This window comes from Lissotriton vulgaris, chromosome 1_1 (genome assembly GCF_964263255.1).
Source record: "Lissotriton vulgaris chromosome 1_1, aLisVul1.2, whole genome shotgun sequence".
NCBI lineage: Eukaryota > Metazoa > Chordata > Amphibia > Caudata > Salamandridae > Lissotriton > Lissotriton vulgaris.
The window spans coordinates 1,071,779,521-1,071,801,222 of NC_141685.1; the positions used below are offsets into that span (position 1 = coordinate 1,071,779,521).

General features: G+C 42.6%; 1 pseudogene; it reads right to left on the minus strand.

Moving 5' to 3' along the window:
* Positions 1 to 20,460: 20,460 nt before the first annotated feature.
* On the minus strand, positions 20,461 to 20,864 carry LOC147748583 (NADH dehydrogenase [ubiquinone] 1 beta subcomplex subunit 2, mitochondrial pseudogene; annotated as a pseudogene).
* Positions 20,865 to 21,702: the final 838 nt, after the last annotated feature.

The following is a 21,702-nucleotide window of genomic DNA, read 5'->3' on the forward strand; positions in this document are numbered from 1 at the left end:
TATAAATGGCTGCTAACGTTTAGTGAAGCAAACTACCATAAAAATGTAAAATTTAAGACATTGGAGTACTGCAATATCAGTCTGGACCTCGGCCCGGAAAAAAATTGAACTCGGGAGAATGAATTTTTATACTCCGCTATTCAAGAATCCCTCACTACCAGAGGTGTTTCATGACAACGTATTGAAACGATGGGACACGCTAGGGGTAAAAACATTGGGGGATCTTACTGACCTTACAGGCTTAATTACTTTTGATAAAGCGCAGCAGTTATATAATTTAGAGCACAGAGATTTCTACAAATATCTGCAGATTAGGTCGGTTCTACTAAAGAAGCAGGGGGGCAATATGATTTTTAAAAGCGAGGAAGTAATGGAACGATTGCAAGGCGAGGAGGGTTGGTCGATTTCACAGCTATATGATAAACTGAGCCAGTATAAGGAAGATGATCGAATGAAAGTCTTTCAAAAATGGAGAATGAAATTAAACATAGTTGGGAATGAAGCTGAAAGCTCGCTTAAACTTGCAAATACAGTATTAAAAGTAGCGAACCTTCAAGTGCAACACTAAAAGACTATGTTCGAGCTATATTACACACCGCATAGAATAGCTTGCTGGGGAGGAACAAATGGCATAACATGCCCACGATGTCAAAGCTTGGAAGCAGACACAATCCATATGTTCGCTTCATGCCCTAGCCTAGATTCATTCAAAGGCTCACTAGAACAGTTTATGGATAGAGCACTGGGGATACCTATAAGCCTAATTAACGAAGTGATGGTATTAGGTGTAACAAGAGAAGGGGTCCCTGTAGCCCACCATGAATTCATATTTCTGGCAATGACCTTAAGTCGGATGTGCATAGCATCTCTATGGAAAGATCCAAACACTCCAACATTCCAACAATGGTTGACACGGTTGTTAGCCACATATCATCTAGAGAAAGCATTATATGAAAAGAAAGGATGGAAGGCAAAGCAATTGGGGAAACAAATTTGGGCTCCAGTCTCAGAGTGGAAACAGAGGATGGAAAGACACTAGAGGGGAAAAGTCAAATGCCGTGTATCCACAGGGCGGGACTCTTGGGAAAAAGGTTGGAAGGATGGAAGATAGGAGGAGGAAGAAGAGGGGTTGGAAGGGAGAATGTTCACACAAAAAATAATGATATGGTCTATGAGTCCCTCTGTATAGTTGGGAGCTCCATGATTATACCTGGGATAGTTATTAAGTATTCTGAATTGTTTAAATGGAAAAATCGTCATGTTCTTTATTTATTTTTGCTTTGTATTTTAAGATGGAAATATATGATTTTTTGTATCCAATCTGTGTAATAATGAAATGATGAAGCTATAAACTGATGATGAATAAAAAAAAAAGATTTTAAAAAAAGAAATACATTATTATTAATAAAGTCAACCCTAACCACTGTGTTATGTTCTGAATCCCGAGTTTGTGCTTCCGCAGACCAAGCACTCTTCAAGAGTGCTTAACAATAAGATGACATGGGAATCCTACACCATGTAGTCCCCTTTCTCTTATATAACATTTTCTATTCACTGATTTAAGCATGTATGATTCATTGTCTGTGTATGTGATGTAAAATGCTCTAACACCCTATGGCGGGCATTAGAGGCACTATAAAACAGATGAAATATATGTGAGAGGGGGCTATGGAGATATATGAGGCACTGTCGAAGGGTGATAGTGAGGGAACCATTGAAGAGCCCCAATAAAGATTGCCGTATCCTGGTGCACTGTAAGGTCATCATTATCCCCTCCTCCCTGGTGCTGCAGATGCAGCATCAGGGAGAAGGGCCCCGCCTCTCCTTCAGCTCGCAGTCTGTAGGACAACAAATATAATGTTAATAAAAATGTTTTATTATCATTTTATTTTTGTTGGTTGCCTCTGCTGGCTTTCAGCAGAGGGGGTGACGCTCCTCCACCATAACGGAGGAACCTCCCCTCTTAAAAAGGAAGATTTAGGGTTTTAAATTGTACTACAGGGTGCAATGGCAGGCCTGAGACATATTTGTTTAAATCTCTTTTATTGAATTTGTACGCAATAAAAAAGGGAAAAAACATTCACATTTGCCAGGTAGTAAGCAACAGTAGGCAGATAGTTGCAGGCAAGGTGCAGTGCATACATCGCTGGTCCACAGTAGTGAGGCTATAAGATATGGTGGACAAAAGATAGCCATAGGGTGCAGAGCAAAAAAAACCCCAAAAAAACAGGTTGAATTCGATATTACAAAAGGTACACTAGGGACCTTCATCCAGCGCTGTAGCAACAGTACGAATCAAGCAGTCAGGGTTCTCACGAATACCTGTGCCTAAACTATCTGGACTAACATATTTGTATCCTCTATAGACCTACAAAGGGTAGAAGATGCAGAGTACTAAAATCTTCTAAACAATAGGAGTTCCCTAAGGAGTGAGTGTATTAAGAGTATAGGGGCTCCTAGATAACATGATTAGCTACTCAATGCGGGTAACCTGGTCTGAAGTTAACAATGCAAGCCCTAGCATAAGGTAGCACATCATGAAGATCTGTCCAGACTTGGCACAGTTCGGTTATGAGCATTTTATCAAGGACCAACGGCTTGTAAAGATGCCAAATACTGTCAGTGGGAGGCCCCTCAGTTCTGCTAGCCTGTGAAGAAACGAGAAAAACAAAGAACAAAACCCCAATACTAAACACGTAGTGGGGGAGAGATGAGAAAAGAACAGAAAGAGAAGAAGAGGAGGGAAGAGAGGATGGTGCAACGTCTCTTTGGTGTAGGAAAGTCCTGGGTGGGGTGAGCAAGCTCATGGGGCCATGGCCACTCTCTCCATAGGAAGGGATGTATCACCCCCCTGCTACACCGCCCCATCCCCACAGGGCTCTCTCTTTGGAAGTAAGGGGTCGGCGAAGAGTTGGAGGGCTCGCAAGTGGGGAGGAACAGATCGGGCATGTTCCAGTTTAGAGATGTGTGAGACTAGGGACTTCCATGCGCACTCAAATTTAGCATTGGTTTGGTTTAGCCTATGAGAGTGGTGCTCCATCACCATGACATGCCATAGAGGAGTGAGCCATACCAAGGACAGGGGTGCAAAACCTTCTTCTAGTGAAGGGGTGTGACCTATTTTGCCGCAGTAAGTATGTGAAGGATCAAGCGCCAGTCCGAGTGTGTCATGGCTTTAAGGGACGTCAGACGGAGTCCTAGAATCATTACCCCCGGGCACTCGGTATAGGAAACCCCACCGCCTCCCTAATATGGCTCAGGACTTCTTTCCAAAATTTTTTTAGGAGTGGACAAGACCACATGTGCCTGAATGAACCCTGGGTGGCCTGATAGCTCCAGCAGCGAGGAGCGAAGCCGGGGAACATCTTATGTAGCCTAAGCGGGGTATAATACCAATGGGTCATGATTTTATAAGCTGTCTCCTGCTGTGCAATGCTTTTAAAAATACGTGAAATATCCCGCCATAACTGTTCCCACTGGTCAGGGAGAATATCCTCCTCAAGGTCCATCTGCCAGCAGTGTTGGTAGGTGTAAGGTACTATTAGAACAACACAAAAGCCAATGCTGAGAGAAACTTTTGAACCAAAAAGGGGGAGATTTTGAAAAAAGCAAAACCACCTGCTTAATTTCTTTAGCAACGTATCAAGATTTATTTTCTTGCAATTATTTTTTACTTTGTATAATACACAATTTTTAGTGCAAGGAGAAGCCAACAGTTTTCATATATACAATACATATTACAATGAAAAAAAAGGAAAACATAAGTATTTCAAGCATTCAGTCATACATGGCCGTCCAATCATACACAAACATTCATACACATACTAACATGATCAACAAACCAAGAGAAACAAATAAAACCACGTATTGGTCAAAAATAAATTGGAAAGAATCCCTTTGGATGATGCAGTTTTAAAGTCTTTTTTGTGTATTTACACCGGGACAAGTCTTTCTCTCAAAGTAAGTGAAGGTGCTCAGTCCTTAACACAACAGATAAAGACCAAATACGGGGTAGAGTGGTCTACGCGTTTCGAACCCCGCTTGTTAGGGGGGTTCTCCTCAGGACCAAGTGGTTCTGCAAAAATAAAAACGGGTGCTTAGGGAGGGGTTCCACAAATAATTATAATGTGAGACTCAACAATCCAGTGCGTACAACAGCCTACCTCAGCCAATGGACCAACAAGTCATCAAAATTCGTAGATGGTGAGTCGAGAAGTTTGAAAGTAGAATGCTCACAGTAGCTGTAACCAAAGCAGAAGAAATACCCGTGCTGGTCTTAGTGTCAAACACTCACAGTGATTCATTTGCTATATCCTAATGTCTAACAGAAGCGGGACTCTTACCTGCGCTTCGGCCGGCTGTTAGCTTGCCGGCGTGTCCATACTTCTCCTTAGTTCTGGGAAATGGATCTCCTAGTTTCTAAAGGGAGAAGGGGAGGGGACGGTTAGTGCTGCCTAGGGTAACATAAACCATGTTAGCGCGTGAGTTAATGGCAAGGTATCCGCGTTAAACTGGGCACATACCGATGGAAGGAAGGCGTCTGTCCTAGATTCCAAGGCGCGAGTTGTGATGAAACTCGCCTGTTTGGTCGGAACTAGAACTTCCTGTTTTAAAGCCCCATGTCATTATGGGACTTGTAGTTTATTTGGAAAACTAAACGGAAGTCAATTGGTGGAGGACTCCATAATGCGAGTAAATAAACAATAGCGAATTCTGGAAAACGCTTGTATGAAGAAACGGGAGTTAACACGTAAAGATTCATAGAAAGTCAATTTTTGATAGTACTGTCCATTTTAGATCAGTTAGGTCATGTTTCATCCTGGTCCAATGGTTAACCAATGGGGCATTTTCCACTCCTTTCCTGATCCTGGATTTGTGCTGGGTAATCCTATTTCTGACTTCCTGTGTGGTTTTACCAATATATATCAAAGGGCACGGGCAGACGATGGCATAAACTACATTTTTGCTTTTGCAATTTGTAAACGTTTCGTGCTTCCAATAAATGTTGTCTATACTGAAGACAGAGTCTTCAATTGTTTCATTGCAACAAGTGCAAGTCCCGCACTTGTGGTGGCCCTTAGTTGGCGGAAGTCCAAATAGGCTTTGCAAGGTTGGTGCTTTACTTTTAGGGAGGGCAGCTCTAACGATATGGTTCGCTATACTCTTTTCTTTTTTGTACGCGAACAGTGGGGGTGCCACGAAATCCTCATGGAGGTCTTTTAGTAAGTGCCAGTTAGATAGAATCAGCTTCTTGTATGGATTGGCTGCTGGACAAAATGTAGTCACGCAGACAAGTCTTTTCAGATCTTTCTTGACTTTCTTTTCCAATAGGGTTTCTCTGGGAGTCCACCAAGCTCTTTTGAGAGAGTTCTTTAAAAGCCTTTTGGGGTAACCCCTTTGTATAAGGCGTTCCTTCAACTCACCGGCATGTTTAAAATATTCCTCCTTGTCTGAACAATTGCGGCGAATTCTGAGGAATTGTCCGTAGGGAAGATTTTCTTTCATGTTACGCGGGTGGTTACTGGTGAAATGTAGCGCCTTATTCCGATCCGATGGTTTGCGGAATAAGGTGGTTATGAGTCCCTGTGTAGTAGACTCTACTTTCACGTCCAAGAATGTTATAAATTCATTAGAGGCCGTGGCTGAAAATTGAATATCAATAGTTCTTGAGTTCAGCCATTCAATGAATTGATTCAGTTCCTCCTGGTTTCCTGTCCAAATCAGGAACACATCATCTATATACCGCATATAGTTGGAAATGCGGGAACTGAATGGGTTGTTGTTATATATGAATTTTTCTTCATATAATCCCATGTACATTATAGCCAGCTCTGGGGCAAAGGGGCAGCCCATAGCTACCCCTTTAATCTGAAAAAAGAACTCAGAATCAAATGTAAAAAAGTTCTTCTGCAGTGCGAAGCGTGATAGATCCAGTATAAATTCTGTAGGGACCCTCACTGGTCTTTCCCGACTGTCTAAGAAAAAAGTTAAAGTTTCCAGGGCTTGGTCTTGAGGTATTTATGTGTACAGCAACACTACATCAAGGGTAACCAATAACTGTGTTCTGCTGTCAAAAGTGATATTAGCTAGTCGATTTAGAAATGAGGTGGTGTCTCGTAAGTGGGCTGGAATTGTGTCAATAAAGGGCTTCAAAAAGAAATCAATATATTTAGCAACCGGTTCAAAGAGGGATTCGCAACCAGATATGATGGGGCGTCCTGGTGGATTGAGCTCATCTTTATGCAGTTTAGGAAGAGCATAAAATACCGGAGTTCGAGGGTTTTTATTTTGTAGGAAGGATAGTTCCTTGGGTCCAACAAATCCTTCATCAAAGCCTTTTTGGATGACATCGAACAATTGGTTTTTAATTTCCAACGTGGGGTCCTTACCGATACGTCTGTAACAGGCTTGGTCACTTAGTTGGCGGTGGACTTCTTGTTTGTATTTATTGACGTCCCAAATGACGATTGCTCCGCCTTTGTCGGCCTGTTTGACCACAATAGTCTCGTCTTTTTTAATTGTCAAAAGCGCGTCCCTTTCAGTTTTTGCTATGTTATACTTCACAAAGGTTTTCCTTTTTTCCAAGGCTGAAATCCCAGATAATATGGTATTTTCAAACGTTGTTACTTCCTTGGGAATTTTTGGGCCTTTGGGGCAAAATGTGGATTTTCTTTTTAGACCTGTGACTTCCTCTTGTTGTTCTTCAATAGAGTCTTAAAAGAATGTTTTCAAACGTATTTTACGGCAAAATTCAAGTGTCTCTAGTTTCATCTTCACGTAATCCGTAGGTCGGGATGGAACGAAATTTAGGCCTTTGGAAAGTATTGATTTTTCAGCAGGCGACAAAATTCTGTCAGAGAGGTTAAAGATCGGAGACGTGGTTAGTTCTTGTAGAATTTCTGGCGGGTCCTCATTTCCCATGGTTGAGGTGTTCGAGTTCGTCCTCGGGGTTTCGGTTGGCCCCGTCCTAAAAAAGGCTGTTGATTTTGCTGCTGTTGTTGGTATTGTCCCTGGTGATTATCGGTCCTGTTTTGGAACTGTCGGTTGGTGTTGTCAGGCTCGCTTCCAGACGATGAGGATGTATCAGAGAAGGTAACGTATTTTTGGCGCGATCTTCCCTGGTTATCTTGTAGATATCGGTGTGAGTCAACTCGAGTGTAAAAATCCTTATTTAAGTATGGATAGATGGATTCCAATGAAAAGTTCTTTTTGTCGACTTCGAATTTGTTGTTTTTCTGACTGACGGTGAAGTCCTTGAATTCCAGGATCTCTTTCTCTATTTTTTCCAAAAGAGTTTTGGAATCTGTGATGAGTTGATTATTTTCGATTTCTCTTTGTAAAGCGGCTATTTCCTCAAGTTCTTTCTGGGAAATTCTATGTGCAGCTTCGATTGTTAGGACCATTAGGTCCCTACTGCATTTAGTTTCGATTCCACTGAATCCTTTTTTGTATTCTGGATCGTCCGTGAAAACAACGGGGATGTTACGGATGACTAGTCCTGATGGAATTGTTCCTGCACGAAGGTGCTGGAGTAGGAAATGACCGTGAAGGTCTGTACGGATCTGTTTTTTCCGTAGACGGGTTAATTTATCCGACTCGTTCTGAGTATTGGCAGTGAGGCTAAGGGATGCAGAAGCAAACACTGGGGGGTCTCTCATCAAATTCCTTATGTGCTCCTCGCTAAATGCAAGTGTGTCTTTCTCAGCCATACCAAGTGCAAAACACAAACAGTGATAAATGTGAATGAAGAAAAATAGAAAAATAAATGAAAGCTCAAAGAATAGAATGAAACAATCCAAATGACCCAACACTAATGCCCCAATACTGGGCAAACCACAGCGATTTAGAATACCAAATACCCTGTTGCAGGACAGTACCTGCCGAACAGGACCTCGCGGGCACTTGCCCGCTAATAAGTCAAAAAACAATACCGGGTCTTGGCCCCTAACTCAGCAAGGCTGAGCCAAAAATTCACTATTAGAACAACACAAAAGCCAATGCTGAGAGAAACTTTTGAACCAAAAAGGGGGAGATTTTGAAAAAAGCAAAACCACCTGCTTAATTTCTTTAGCAACGTATCAAGATTTATTTTCTTGCAATTATTTTTTACTTTGTATAATACACAATTTTTAGTGCAAGGAGAAGCCAACAGTTTTCATATATACAATACATATTACAATGAAAAAAAAGGAAAACATAAGTATTTCAAGCATTCAGTCATACATGGCCGTCCAATCATACACAAACATTCATACACATACTAACATGATCAACAAACCAAGAGAAACAAATAAAACCACGTATTGGTCAAAAATAAATTGGAAAGAATCCCTTTGGATGATGCAGTTTTAAAGTCTTTTTTGTGTATTTACACCGGGACAAGTCTTTCTCTCAAAGTAAGTGAAGGTGCTCAGTCCTTAACACAACAGATAAAGACCAAATACGGGGTAGAGTGGTCTACGCGTTTCGAACCCCGCTTGTTAGGGGGGTTCTCCTCAGGACCAAGTGGTTCTGCAAAAATAAAAACGGGTGCTTAGGGAGGGGTTCCACAAATAATTATAATGTGAGACTCAACAATCCAGTGCGTACAACAGCCTACCTCAGCCAATGGACCAACAAGTCATCAAAATTCGTAGATGGTGAGTCGAGAAGTTTGAAAGTAGAATGCTCACAGTAGCTGTAACCAAAGCAGAAGAAATACCCGTGCTGGTCTTAGTGTCAAACACTCACAGTGATTCATTCGCTATATCCTAATGTCTAACAGAAGCGGGACTCTTACCTGCGCTTCGGCCGGCTGTTAGCTTGCCGGCGTGTCCATACTTCTCCTTAGTTCTGGGAAATGGATCTCCTAGTTTCTAAAGGGAGAAGGGGAGGGGACGGTTGTGCTGCCTAGGGTAACATAAACCGTGTTAGCGCGTGAGTTAATGGCAAGGTATCCGCGTTAAACTGGGCACATACCGATGGAAGGAAGGCGTCTGTCCTAGATTCCAAGGCGCGAGTTGTGATGAAATTCGCCTGTTTGGTCGGAACTAGAACTTCCTGTTTTAAAGCCCCATGTCATTATGGGACTTGTAGTTTATTTGGAAAACTAAACGGAAGTCAATTGATGGAGGACTCCATAATGCGAGTAAATAAACAATAGCGAATTCTGGAAAACGCTTGTATGAAGAAACGGGAGTTAACACGTAAAGATTCATAGAAAGTCACAGAGAGAAGAAGTTGGTGGGATGCCAACCGCATAAACACTTAGCTGATAGTAGGAATCTAAGTGGTGTTTTTATAGATTTCAGCAATCTCGTTCAAGCCTTTTGAGGCGGTGTTGAATTTCATAATAAGTAATGCTTCACGTTGGGATAGTTTCGCGTCCAGGTCCCCACCTCTTGGATCTTTATCAATTTTTGATAGTACTGTCCATTTTAGATCAGTTAGGTCATGTTTCATCCTGGTCCAATGGTTAACCAATGGGGCATTTTCCACTCCTTTCCTGATCCTGGATTTGTGCTGGGTAATCCTATTTCTGACTTCCTGTGTGGTTTTACCAATATATATCAAAGGGCACGGGCAGACGATGGCATAAACTACATTTTTGCTTTTGCAATTTGTAAACGTTTCGTGCTTCCAATGAATGTTGTCGACACTGAAGACAGAGTCTTCAATTGTTTCATTGCAACAAGTGCAAGTCCCGCACTTGTGGTGGCCCTTAGTTGGCGGGAGTCCAAATAGGCTTTGCAAGGTTGGTGCTTTACTTTTAGGGAGGGCAGCTCTAACGATATGGTTCGCTATACTCTTTTCTTTTTTGTACGCGAACAGTGGGGGTGCCACGAAATGCTCATGGAGGTCTTTTAGTAAGTGCCAGTTAGATAGAATCAGCTTCTTGTATGGATTGGCTGCTGGACAAAATGTAGTCACGCAGACAAGTCTTTTCAGATCTTTCTTGACTTTCTTTTCCAATAGGGTTTCTCTGGGAGTCCACCAAGCTCTTTTGAGAGAGTTCTTTAAAAGCCTTTTGGGGTAACCCCGTTGTATAAGGCGTTCCTTCAACTCACCGGCATGTTTAAAATATTCCTCCTTGTCTGAACAATTGCGGCGAATTCTGAGGAATTGTCCGTAGGGAAGATTTTCTTTCATGTTACGCGGGTGGTTACTGGTGAAATGTAGCGCCTTATTCCGATCCGATGGTTTGCGGAATAAGGTGGTTATGAGTCCCTGTGTAGTAGACTCTACTTTCACGTCCAAGAATGTTATAAGTTCAATAGAGGCCGTGGCTGAAAATTGAATATCAATAGTTCTTGAGTTCAGCCATTCAATGAATTGATTCAGTTCCTCCTGGTTTCCTGTCCAAATCAGGAACACATCATCTATATACCGCATATAGTTGGAAATGCGGGAACTGAATGGGTTGTTGTTATATATGAATTTTTCTTCATATAATCCCATGTACATTATAGCCAGCTCTGGGGCAAAGGGGCAGCCCATAGCTACCCCTTTAATCTGAAAAAAGAACTCAGAATCAAATGTAAAAAAGTTCTTCTGCAGTGCGAAGCGTGATAGATCCAGTATAAATTCTGTAGGGACCCTCACTGGTCTTTCCCGACTGTCTAAGAAAAAAGTTAAAGTTTCCAGGGCTTGGTCTTGAGGTATTTATGTGTACAGCAACACTACATCAAGGGTAACCAATAACTGTGTTCTGCTGTCAAAAGTGATATTAGCTAGTCGATTTAGAAATGAGGTGGTGTCTCGTAAGTGGGCTGGAATTGTGTCAATAAAGGGCTTCAAAAAGAAATCAATATATTTAGCAACCGGTTCAAAGAGGGATTCGCAACCAGATATGATGGGGCGTCCTGGTGGATTGAGCTCATCTTTATGCAGTTTAGGAAGAGCATAAAATACCGGAGTTCGAGGGTTTTTATTTTGTAGGAAGGATAGTTCCTTGGGTCCAACAAATCCTTCATCAAAGCCTTTTTGGATGACATCGAACAATTGGTTTTTAATTTCCAACGTGGGGTCCTTACCGATACGTCTGTAACAGGCTTGGTCACTTAGTTGGCGGTGGACTTCTTGTTTGTATTTATTGACGTCCCAAATGACGATTGCTCCGCCTTTGTCGGCCTGTTTGACCACAATAGTCTCGTCTTTTTTAATTGTCAAAAGCGCGTCCCTTTCAGTTTTTGCTATGTTATACTTCACAAAGGTTTTCCTTTTTTCCAAGGCTGAAATCCCAGATAATATGGTATTTTCAAACGTTGTTACTTCCTTGGGAATTTTTGGGCCTTTGGGGCAAAATGTGGATTTTCTTTTTAGACCTGTGACTTCCTCTTGTTGTTCTTCAATAGAGTCTTAAAAGAATGTTTTCAAACGTATTTTACGGCAAAATTCAAGTGTCTCTAGTTTCATCTTCACGTAATCCGTAGGTCGGGATGGAACGAAATTTAGGCCTTTGGAAAGTATTGATTTTTCAGCAGGCGACAAAATTCTGTCAGAGAGGTTAAAGATCGGAGACGTGGTTAGTTCTTGTAGAATTTCTGGCGGGTCCTCATTTCCCATGGTTGAGGTGTTCGAGTTCGTCCTCGGGGTTTCGGTTGGCCCCGTCCTAAAAAAGGCTGTTGATTTTGCTGCTGTTGTTGGTATTGTCCCTGGTGATTATCGGTCCTGTTTTGGAACTGTCGGTTGGTGTTGTCAGGCTCGCTTCCAGACGATGAGGATGTATCAGAGAAGGTAACGTATTTTTGGCGCGATCTTCCCTGGTTATCTTGTAGATATCGGTGTGAGTCAACTCGAGTGTAAAAATCCTTATTTAAGTATGGATAGATGGATTCCAATGAAAAGTTCTTTTTGTCGACTTCGAATTTGTTGTTTTTCTGACTGACGGTGAAGTCCTTGAATTCCAGGATCTCTTTCTCTATTTTTTCCAAAAGAGTTTTGGAATCTGTGATGAGTTGATTATTTTCGATTTCTCTTTGTAAAGCGGCTATTTCCTCAAGTTCTTTCTGGGAAATTCTATGTGCAGCTTCGATTGTTAGGACCATTAGGTCCCTACTGCATTTAGTTTCGATTCCACTGAATCCTTTTTTGTATTCTGGATCGTCCGTGAAAACAACGGGGATGTTACGGATGACTAGTCCTGATGGAATTGTTCCTGCACGAAGGTGCTGGAGTAGGAAATGACCGTGAAGGTCTGTACGGATCTGTTTTTTCCGTAGACGGGTTAATTTATCCGACTCGTTCTGAGTATTGGCAGTGAGGCTAAGGGATGCAGAAGCAAACACTGGGGGGTCTCTCATCAAATTCCTTATGTGCTCCTCGCTAAATGCAAGTGTGTCTTTCTCAGCCATACCAAGTGCAAAACACAAACAGTGATAAATGTGAATGAAGAAAAATAGAAAAATAAATGAAAGCTCAAAGAATAGAATGAAACAATCCAAATGACCCAACACTAATGCCCCAATACTGGGCAAACCACAGCGATTTAGAATACCAAATACCCTGTTGCAGGACAGTACCTGCCGAACAGGACCTCGCGGGCACTTGCCCGCTAATAAGTCAAAAAACAATACCGGGTCTTGGCCCCTAACTCAGCAAGGCTGAGCCAAAAATTCACTATTAGAACAACACAAAAGCCAATGCTGAGAGAAACTTTTGAACCAAAAAGGGGGAGATTTTGAAAAAAGCAAAACCACCTGCTTAATTTCTTTAGCAACGTATCAAGATTTATTTTCTTGCAATTATTTTTTACTTTGTATAATACACAATTTTTAGTGCAAGGAGAAGCCAACAGTTTTCATATATACAATACATATTACAATGAAAAAAAAGGAAAACATAAGTATTTCAAGCATTCAGTCATACATGGCCGTCCAATCATACACAAACATTCATACACATACTAACATGATCAACAAACCAAGAGAAACAAATAAAACCACGTATTGGTCAAAAATAAATTGGAAAGAATCCCTTTGGATGATGCAGTTTTAAAGTCTTTTTTGTGTATTTACACCGGGACAAGTCTTTCTCTCAAAGTAAGTGAAGGTGCTCAGTCCTTAACACAACAGATAAAGACCAAATACGGGGTAGAGTGGTCTACGCGTTTCGAACCCCGCTTGTTAGGGGGGTTCTCCTCAGGACCAAGTGGTTCTGCAAAAATAAAAACGGGTGCTTAGGGAGGGGTTCCACAAATAATTATAATGTGAGACTCAACAATCCAGTGCGTACAACAGCCTACCTCAGCCAATGGACCAACAAGTCATCAAAATTCGTAGATGGTGAGTCGAGAAGTTTGAAAGTAGAATGCTCACAGTAGCTGTAACCAAAGCAGAAGAAATACCCGTGCTGGTCTTAGTGTCAAACACTCACAGTGATTCATTCGCTATATCCTAATGTCTAACAGAAGCGGGACTCTTACCTGCGCTTCGGCCGGCTGTTAGCTTGCCGGCGTGTCCATACTTCTCCTTAGTTCTGGGAAATGGATCTCCTAGTTTCTAAAGGGAGAAGGGGAGGGGACGGTTGTGCTGCCTAGGGTAACATAAACCGTGTTAGCGCGTGAGTTAATGGCAAGGTATCCGCGTTAAACTGGGCACATACCGATGGAAGGAAGGCGTCTGTCCTAGATTCCAAGGCGCGAGTTGTGATGAAATTCGCCTGTTTGGTCGGAACTAGAACTTCCTGTTTTAAAGCCCCATGTCATTATGGGACTTGTAGTTTATTTGGAAAACTAAACGGAAGTCAATTGATGGAGGACTCCATAATGCGAGTAAATAAACAATAGCGAATTCTGGAAAACGCTTGTATGAAGAAACGGGAGTTAACACGTAAAGATTCATAGAAAGTCACAGAGAGAAGAAGTTGGTGGGATGCCAACCGCATAAACACTTAGCTGATAGTAGGAATCTAAGTGGTGTTTTTATAGATTTCAGCAATCTCGTTCAAGCCTTTTGAGGCGGTGTTGAATTTCATAATAAGTAATGCTTCACGTTGGGATAGTTTCGCGTCCAGGTCCCCACCTCTTGGATCTTTATCAATTTTTGATAGTACTGTCCATTTTAGATCAGTTAGGTCATGTTTCATCCTGGTCCAATGGTTAACCAATGGGGCATTTTCCACTCCTTTCCTGATCCTGGATTTGTGCTGGGTAATCCTATTTCTGACTTCCTGTGTGGTTTTACCAATATATATCAAAGGGCACGGGCAGACGATGGCATAAACTACATTTTTGCTTTTGCAATTTGTAAACGTTTCGTGCTTCCAATGAATGTTGTCGACACTGAAGACAGAGTCTTCAATTGTTTCATTGCAACAAGTGCAAGTCCCGCACTTGTGGTGGCCCTTAGTTGGCGGGAGTCCAAATAGGCTTTGCAAGGTTGGTGCTTTACTTTTAGGGAGGGCAGCTCTAACGATATGGTTCGCTATACTCTTTTCTTTTTTGTACGCGAACAGTGGGGGTGCCACGAAATGCTCATGGAGGTCTTTTAGTAAGTGCCAGTTAGATAGAATCAGCTTCTTGTATGGATTGGCTGCTGGACAAAATGTAGTCACGCAGACAAGTCTTTTCAGATCTTTCTTGACTTTCTTTTCCAATAGGGTTTCTCTGGGAGTCCACCAAGCTCTTTTGAGAGAGTTCTTTAAAAGCCTTTTGGGGTAACCCCGTTGTATAAGGCGTTCCTTCAACTCACCGGCATGTTTAAAATATTCCTCCTTGTCTGAACAATTGCGGCGAATTCTGAGGAATTGTCCGTAGGGAAGATTTTCTTTCATGTTACGCGGGTGGTTACTGGTGAAATGTAGCGCCTTATTCCGATCCGATGGTTTGCGGAATAAGGTGGTTATGAGTCCCTGTGTAGTAGACTCTACTTTCACGTCCAAGAATGTTATAAGTTCAATAGAGGCCGTGGCTGAAAATTGAATATCAATAGTTCTTGAGTTCAGCCATTCAATGAATTGATTCAGTTCCTCCTGGTTTCCTGTCCAAATCAGGAACACATCATCTATATACCGCATATAGTTGGAAATGCGGGAACTGAATGGGTTGTTGTTATATATGAATTTTTCTTCATATAATCCCATGTACATTATAGCCAGCTCTGGGGCAAAGGGGCAGCCCATAGCTACCCCTTTAATCTGAAAAAAGAACTCAGAATCAAATGTAAAAAAGTTGGGATTATATGAAGAAAAATTCATATATAACAACAACCCATTCAGTTCCCGCAGGAGGAACTGAATCAATTCATTGAATGGCTGAACTCAAGAACTATTGATATTCAATTTTCAGCCACGGCCTCTAATGAATTTATAACATTCTTGGACGTGAAAGTAGAGTCTACTACATAGGGACTCATAACCACCTTATTCCGCAAACCATCGGATCGGAATAAGGCGCTACATTTCACCAGTAACCACCCGCGTAACATGAAAGAAAATCTTCCCTACGGACAATTCCTCAGAATTCGCCGCAATTGTTCAGACAAGGAGGAATATTTTAAACATGCTGGTGAGTTGAAGGAACGCCTTATACAAAGGGGTTACCCCAAAAGGCTTTTAAAGAACTCTCTCAAAAGAGCTTGGTGGACTCCCAGAGAAACCCTATTGGAAAAGAAAGTCAAGAAAGATCTGAAAAGACTTGTCTGCGTGACTACATTTTTTTCCAGCAGCCAATCCATACAAGAAGCTGATTCTATCTAACTGGCACTTACTAAAAGACCTCCATGAGCATTTCGTGGCACCCCCACTGTTCGCGTACAAAAAAGAAAAGAGTATAGCGAACCATATCGTTAGAGCTGCCCTCCCTAAAAGTAAAGCACCAACCTTGCAAAGCCTATTTGGACTCCCGCCAACTAAGGGCCACCACAAGTGCGGGACTTGCACTTGTTGCAATGAAACAATTGAAGACTCTGTCTTCAGTGTCGACAACATTTATTGGAAGCACGAAACGTTTACAAATTGCAAAAGCAAAAATGTAGTTTATGCCATCCTCTGCCCGTGCCCTTTGATATATATTGGTAAAACCACACAGGAAGTCAGAAATAGGATTACCCAGCACAAATCCAGGATCAGGAAAGGAGTGGAAAATGCCCCATTGGTTAACCATTGGACCAGGATGAAACATGACCTAACTGATCTAAAATGGACAGTACTATCAAAAATTGATAAAGATCCAAGAGGTGGGGACCTGGACGCGAAACTATCCCAACGTGAAGCATTACTTATTATGAAATTCAACACCGCCTCAAAAGGCTTGAACGAGATTGCTGAAATCTATAAAAACACCACTTAGATTCCTACTATCAGCTAAGTGTTTATGCGGTTGGCATCCCACCAACTTCTTCTCTCTGTGACTTTCTATGAATCTTTACGTGTTAACTCCCGTTTCTTCATACAAGCGTTTTCCAGAATTCGCTATTGTTTATTTACTCGCATTATGGAGTCCTCCACCAATTGACTTCCGTTTAGTTTTCCAAATAAACTACAAGTCCCATAATGACATGGGGCTTTAAAACAGGAAGTTCTAGTTCCGACCAAACAGGCGAATTTCATCACAACTCGCGCCTTGGAATCTAGGACAGACGCCTTCCTTCCATCGGTATGTGCCCAGTTTAACGCGGATACCTTGCCATTAACTCACGCGCTAACACGGTTTATGTTACCCTAGGCAGCACTAACCGTCCCCTCCCCTTCTCCCTTTAGAAACTAGGAGATCCATTTCCCAGAACTAAGGAGAAGTATGGACACGCCGGCAAGCTAACAGCCGGCCGAAGTGCAGGTAAGAGTCCCGCTTCTGTTAGACATTAGGATATAGCGAATGAATCACTGTGAGTGTTTGACACTAAGACCAGCACGGGTATTTCTTCTGCTTTGGTTACAGCTACTGTGAGCATTCTACTTTCAAACTTCTCGACTCACCATCTACGAATTTTGATGACTTGTTGGTCCATTGGCTGAGGTAGGTTGTTGTACGCACTGGATTGTTGAGTCTCACATTATAATTATTTGTGGAACCCCTCCCTAAGCACCCGTTTTTATTTTTGCAGAACCACTTGGTCCTGAGGAGAACCCCTCTAACAAGCGGGGTTCGAAACGCGTAGACCACTCTACCCCGTATTTGGTCTTTATCTGTTGTGTTAAGGACTGAGCACCTTCACTTACTTTGAGAGAAAGACTTGTCCCGGTGTAAATACACAAAAAAGACTTTAAAACTGCATCATCCAAAGGGATTCTTTCCAATTTATTTTTGACCAATACGTGGTTTTATTTGTTTCTCTTGGTTTGTTGATCATGTTAGTATGTGTATGAATGTTTATGTATGATTGGACGGCCATGTATGACTGAATGCTTGAAATACTTATGTTTTCCTTTTTTTTCATTGTAATATGTATTGTATATATGAAAACTGTTGGCTTCTCCTTGCACTAAAAATTGTGTATTATACAAAGTAAAAAATAATTGCAAGAAAATAAATCTTGATACGTTGCTAAAGAAATTAAGCAGGTGGTTTTGCTTTTTTCAAAATCTCCCCCTTTTTGGTTCAAAAGTTTCTCTCAGCATTGGCTTTTGTGTTGTTCTAATAGTGAATTTTTGGCTCAGCCTTGCTGAGTTAGGGGCCAAGACCCGGTATTGTTGGTAGGTGTAAGGTGGCACTGTATGCAAGTGTTGAAGGACCTTATAAATCTTGGAAATCAGCCCATGGGAGCCATCAAAAGATCGCACTAAAGCCTCAGAAGTTGTGGGCTGGGGTGCTGCGACCTCTGTGTAGGAAGGGGTGTGAAGCCAATGGCGAATTTTTAAAGTATTCTAAGCGCGCTGTTGTAGGGAGTCTAAGGTCCTTCCTGCATTGCTCAAAGGATTTAACCCCCCCCTTTAAAAAGTTGGGCTATGATACAACACTCACCAGCTGCCCATACAAGAAAGGAGGCGGGGTGCAGGGCTGGTGAAAACTCCTGATTTTGGGCCAGAGGTGTATTAGGGGAGGGGAAGGAGGTAAGGCCACGGGTCACCCCAATTCTGTCTCAGATCTCCAAAACAGTTTTTGTCCGGGTGGCAATGTAAGCGCTACATTGTCTAGCACTTCTCGGAAGCCAGGCTCGGTCCCACAGTGGGCGACAGGCCACGGCCCTGTCCATGTGGAACTAGTGCTTTTCGTTTTCGCAAACCGCCCACTCCGAAATATAACACAGGTGCGGCGCACACTAGTAAACAAAGTCATCCCTCCCCGGTCGCGCGGTAGCATTAAGACTTTTGTAGAAAAGCGCAGTCTCCCCCCACCGCAGATGAACGCAGTGACCTCCTGCTAAAGGCTCAGGATGTCCCTCTGGAGAATAGGCGTTGGGAGCGCCTGAAAAAGGTAGAGCACCTTAGGAAGAATTGACATCTTGACCGCATTGAGGCGGCCCAACCAGGAGATAGGAAGCGATTTCCAATGGCAGAAGTCTTCCGGTATTGAATTTCTACAAGCCGGCCAATTCGCCTGTGTCCACGAGTCTAGAGTAGCCGTGACATTGATGCCTAGATAACGGATAGACCTTGGGCCTATTGGCAGGGGATAACATCTCCCAGGTCCTAGAGCTGTTGTGGGAGGAGGGTAAGATTAAGCGCCTGTGACTTTGCAAGATTGATTTTGAGCCCTGAGATCAATTCGAATTGGGAGAGTACATTAAGTAACGCGGGGAGAAAGTTCGCAAGGTCGGTGAGTGTCAAGAGGAGGTCATCGGTAAAGAGGGCGAGCTTGTGCTCAACCCCCCCAAGCCGCAGGCCTCGTATTTCCGCCGATTAGAGGATGGCAATCGCCAAGGGCTCCACCACAAGGGTAAAAGGTAGAGGTGATAATGGACACCCCTGGTGTGTGCCCCAATGAATGGACAAGGGTGGGGGAAGGAGACCATTGACTCTAATCCGCGCAGATGGCTTCACGTATGGGGTCATAATTCGAGCAATCATGACCGAGCCCAGTCCTATCCGCTGCAGTACCGCCCTGAGAAAGGACCAGTCAACCCGGTCTAAAGCCTTCTCAGCATCAAGGGAAAGGAGGAAAGCCGGGATACTACGGCATTGGACTTTTTCCACTAAGTGGGCCACTTGACAGAGGTTGTCTGCCCCTTGATGCTCCTGGATGAACCCTACCTGGTCGGGCTCAATTAGGCCAGGGAGATGGGGGGCTAGACATATGGCCAAGATTTTGGTTTATAATTTAACGTCAACATTTTACACGAAATAGGGCAGTATGACGCATACGAGGTCAGTTCTTTACCCGGCTTGGGGATAAACCCTATCTCGGCTCCGACCATCATCGGTGTGACAGTCATTGTGTCTGTGTGGGCCTGTAGCTCCGGGAGAAAGAGACGATAGAATGGCAGTGTAAGGCCATAAGGGCCTGGAGTCTTCCCAATAGAAAGGAGCTTTTTGGAGCTACTGAGCCATGATAGGCTCTTCAATTGCTTTTTAAACAAGCATTGGCATAGCCAATAGGTCCCGCTTTTGGGATCTTATAAGTATTTAGTTATGCAGCACAATATCCTTGGTGCAACAACATTACCTGTTTCGTGGTTAAATACTTATAAGGCCCCAAAGGCGAGACCTATTGGCTATGACCTTAGGCTCGACCTAAAAGGGTTTACATCATTAACACATACGTACATCAAAGGAGCTAACTCGGCACTAACCACATAAATAGAGAAAGCACAACAGCTCACACCCAGAACATAATATAATCTGTAAATACATAAAATAAACATACCATATTAAGCCTCAAAAGAGATTCAAATTCACAACACACTGGAAAGGGCAGCAGACACAACCCACAGGAATGTCACCTACAGTGTGAGCAGTAAAACAAACTGACACTTTAAAACCATTACCACATTCAGTACCAGATACAATTTGCAATAACTGAATTAGACACACAAAACCATATCCTACAGAGTTGGCAACAGCCACCCAACTAGTGGCCTGAAGCCATAGAGATGACGTTACCAGAGTTCATCAACTAATCAGACATGGAAAACATACAGCAACACTTGAAAAAGATAGAGAACTAGTGGCTGCTGTCAAATAAAAAACAGTACTCGACACCCACATGAGGGCAATCTTTCTGCCCACTTGGGATGGAGGTGTTCGAGGGGAGAGGGTAGGGTTTTGCCGGTAGCTTAAAGCCCACTCGATACCAGGGAAACATGTTTATCCCAAAAAAGAAGGGATGTGGACAGCCTACCTTGGAATCCAGCCAAGCCCCCACCGCAAAACAGCTTTAATAGATTTCTGTCCGACTGGGAAGGTGATTGTGGGGGTTATCTTTAATTTCTCATTCACCCAGGGAGGCAGAAACCTATTAAATGCAAGACCAGCGAAAATGGTAAAATAAAAATAGGAGTTATAGCAGCTTCAGGGTTAGGGTTTAAAGGTGAGCAAAAGCCCACTAGATAAAGGATTTTTCCTTTAGTCTTGTTTTTGTTCATTAAAATTTGTTTTTGGATTAAATTTGGGTTAAATTTTATTTACAATAGAAAGTTACAGTAGGTGACAGACCATCTAGCTTTCTTAAAAAACTCCATTTAAGCGCAGATAGATGAGATCTTTATAGTCTATTCTTCATCATCTGGAGGGATTCCCAACTCTTCATCTGTCCATTTAGAACTGTCAGGATAAGGGAAGTGACCCAACACTGCTTCGTAATCATGCCAGAAGTGCCACAGGATCCAGAACCACATGAATCCGCTCAGAAACTCCGACTTCCAAACCTGTGACTTGGTCAACTGAGGAAACTGGCGATATCGAGGCTCGATGTGCACTCCGCTCCCAGCATGTCTCTCCCCCACCCTTTTCCCACCGCTCGTCAAGAATCGTCCACCAGCTCTGAGGACGCTGCCCATCCGCACAAGAGAAGCCAAATTTAAATTTGTTTTAAATTTGGGGTGGGTCAGCTTGTCTTTTTGCCCACAGAGAGTCAAAAAGCCCTACTAGGCACCAGGGATAATACAGGGCTTTGGAGTACCAATCCTGGCACCATGCAAAGATCATATGAACTTCATATGGTCAGTTTACATCCGTTCCCTTTGCAGGTAATAGGCTCAGCCGCACAAGTATAATATAGTTTATACTGGAGAAAATGTGGGGATGATGGGAATTTTGTGGAACCCTGCAGATTCTGGAAATTTCCCTCATAGAAACATGAGGAAATGTGTGATTGAAGCCAAAGTTTGAGATTTGCAGGGCATTCAGATAAAAAAAATAATAATAAGGGGTAGTGGGATCCATGCAAGTCATACTGCCCTGAATTCCCTAGCCCCTTGTGTCTAATTTTCAGAAATGTTTGGGTTTAGTAGGTTTCCCTGGGGGGGGGGCAGCCGAGGTCGGACCCAAATTCCTAAGCAACCCAAGTCATTAGAATGGGTAATTTTCATTGAGAAAATGTGATGTCTCTACGTTGCATTTGAAGTCTTTCTTGTTTTGGGCGATAGGCCCACTAACACCACTGGAGTACTGGTTTTACCGGGAGAAGTAGAGGAACACAGAATAGTTAACATTTATTATTAATCTAATTGTTCTCCATATCCGACTTCCAAATGTAATCCAGTGAGCAAGAAATAACACATTTTACAAACTGTGCTCTTGAATAATATAATATGGCTGGCTCTAAATTTAAAGCTACACAAAAAACACTAGTCCTAAAGTCAGTAACTAGAGCACATTTCAAAAGTGGATAGGTTTCCTTCAGATCTA